At 42.7% G+C, this 2,778-nt stretch overlaps 1 non-coding gene across 1 annotated transcript; it reads left to right on the forward strand.

The window, feature by feature from the left end:
- Window positions 1-1,953: 1,953 nt before the first annotated feature.
- Window positions 1,954-2,083, forward strand: LOC129688778 (small nucleolar RNA SNORA17). Its single transcript, XR_008721997.1, has one exon. It is a non-coding gene; the product is annotated as a small nucleolar RNA SNORA17 (small nucleolar RNA).
- Window positions 2,084-2,778: the final 695 nt, after the last annotated feature.

Raw genomic sequence — 2,778 nt, forward strand, 5'->3', positions numbered from 1 at the left:
AATTAAATGGAGTTGGAAAGAATATATGATCTGTGGGGCTAGAGTGATGGATCAATAGTTGGGAGCACTTGGTGCTCCTGCAGAGGACCTGGTGGGAAGCATCCCACATAGTGGCTCATGTTCATTTGTACCTCCAGTTCCAAGATATTGACAGCCTCTTCTGGTCTCCCTAGGCACCAGGCATGCATATGGTGTACATATGTACATTCCAGCAAAACCTCATGCACACACATTTAAAAATGTGAAGCAACAAATACTAAGATATTGAAGTGTAAGTGCATGTGGACTTTGTAAATTAAAAAAAAAAAAAAACAAAAAACTCTAAAACTAAAAAGCCAAAAAGATGAATAGGTAGGTAGAAATAAGAAATTGGGCCTAGAGTTTCAACGGATTCAGGAAACGATTTGCTAAAGACGTGAGGTTTATTTTTAAACTATATTTGTTTTTTAATTTCCATGTTTAGGGACACATTCTTGCAGAGACACAAACAAACACCTGTTTGTACCAAACAGAGAAATGATAACAGACTAATGTAACAATGCCACAAAAGTTTAATTTGGTTGACGAGTTAGTTGGGTTACTTAGAGGAGTGTGGATGAGGAATGACTTGGGAGTACGAACAACTCAAAGGCAGAGGTGTAACTGGAGTCCCACATCAGTATAGGTGAGAACTCACAAAACCTTGGAACTTTTTGCGAGGTTTTGCAGGCAGCTTGATGGGCCACGGGTTAGTTTCTCCGCAGAAGTCCTCACTGATGGTATGACCTTGGGCAGGGGAAAGTCTGGTACAGCTGTATGTTTTTTTTTTTTTTCTTTTCTTCTTACTATCATTATCATTATTATTTTACAGTTTATTCACTTTGTATCTGGTTGTAGCCCCCCCCCCGCCTCATCTCCTTCCAGTTGCACCCCCAGTCCTTCTTTCTCCCCATCCTTCTCCCCTAGTCCACTGACAGGGGAAGACTTCCTTCCCTACCGTCTGACCCTAGTCTATCAGGTCCTATCAGGGCTGCCTGGATCTTCTTCCTCTGTGGGCTGGCTAGATCACATGACCAGAAAGAAGTGATCAAGGCAACCAAGTTCACATCAGAGACTGTCTCTTCTCTCCTTGCTAGAGAAGCCACATGGAGACTGAGCTGTCTTTGAGCAGGGGGCCTACATCCTCTCTATGCATGGTTCTTTGGTTGATGCATCAGTCTGTGCAGTGACCACTGGGCTGCTTCCTGATACTTGGGAGTTGCTTTATTCTTGCGTTTAATGAGCCTCAATTTAGAATGCCCTGAATCTTATGGAACAGAGTTCCATCCAGGATAGCATTTCAATTTGAAAGAAATCATTCAAAAAAAAAAAAAAAAACCCAAAACATACAAACAAAAACCAAAACAACAAAAACATGAAGGAGATATAGAATCAATTTTTACAAAATCAGTGACTGATACAATGTTCTTGTATGAAAACAGAACAAATAATAAAATACAATCCAGTCAGCCACCAAGCAATTATTCTTCATATACCTTACCGATACAAAGGGAGAAAAAAAAATACATACCAAGAAACCTTATTAACATAAGAAGAACCATATTTACTTGACAAAATTAGGCTTTTTTTTTTTTTTTTTAAACAGTGGTGATACTTTAAGCAGATGAGCTGGAACATCTAGGGAGAGAACTTTAAAATACTGATTGATTAAAAAAATAGAATTTAAAAACTAACACATGAAAAATTATATCCTGATGCTTCAGGAAAAAAAAAAAACTCTTATGGTGAATCCGGGTTTAATTCCTAGCACTCAAATGGCATCTCTCAAAAGTGTATAATTTCAGTTCCAGGGGATCCTTTATTCTCTTCTTGCCTCTGCAGGCACTAGACATACACACTACACAGGTACATACATGAAGGCAAAACACCAATACACATTGTTTTTAAAATACGAATTTAAAAGGTTGTATCTTCCTTGCTCCTGGAGGCATTGCAACTGTGGCTGCCCTGTCAGGTGTGTGAGTAAGTCGGAGAGAGGAGAGAGACTATGTCCATGATGAGTGCTCTGACCTATGAACATCTGAATGATCAGTAGCCTAACACTCCTTGGAAAAAGCCAGCGTGCGATGACCACCAGTTCAGTACCATTTGGGCCTGAGGGGGCTGATCATAGTGGAGATGACCTCTGCCCAGTACCATAATGCATGGGTGGGGCACAGCACTCTTGACACCACTCCTAAGATCACCTTAGACACCAAGAGAACTCAGGAGCTACTAAGAGGAGCAAATAAGTGTCAGAGAAATGGCAGAGAAAGAGAAACAGAAGTGTGTGGCACAATGAAGAGCAGCAGAACTGTAGGCTTTGGGGGCAGTGGAGAACAGCCTGATGTGAGTAGCTGGTGATGCCCCTTGAGGCCATGGTGGGCTCCTGGCCTGAGCTGTCACCAGGTGCTATGTCTGGATGTATGGCCCTGCCACAGCGGGGGTCTGTTGCCACCAAAATGTAGGCAGATGTCCCCGGTCTGCTCTGCCACCTGGGGACATGTTAACATTTGAGGGCTGTGCAGAACTGGTTCCACCCCTTGCCTTGGCATTGAAGGAAAGATAGCGCTATGCCCTATGGGCATAGAGCAAGAGAGTGGCTGCACTTTGCAGGAATTGGGGGTGAGTTTTCCAAAGGTATAAGTGAGAAAGAGCTAGCCTTGCCACTCATCTCCTGTGTTGTGGCATGGGTGAGGGAGAAATGTTTCCTTCTTGTCCCTTGCCACCTACGGAAGGCAGGAGAACTGACTCTGAGGA

The sequence above is a fragment of the Psammomys obesus genome, unplaced genomic scaffold (genome assembly GCF_907164565.1).
Source record: "Psammomys obesus unplaced genomic scaffold, mPsaObe1.curated_primary_1811, whole genome shotgun sequence".
NCBI lineage: Eukaryota > Metazoa > Chordata > Mammalia > Rodentia > Muridae > Psammomys > Psammomys obesus.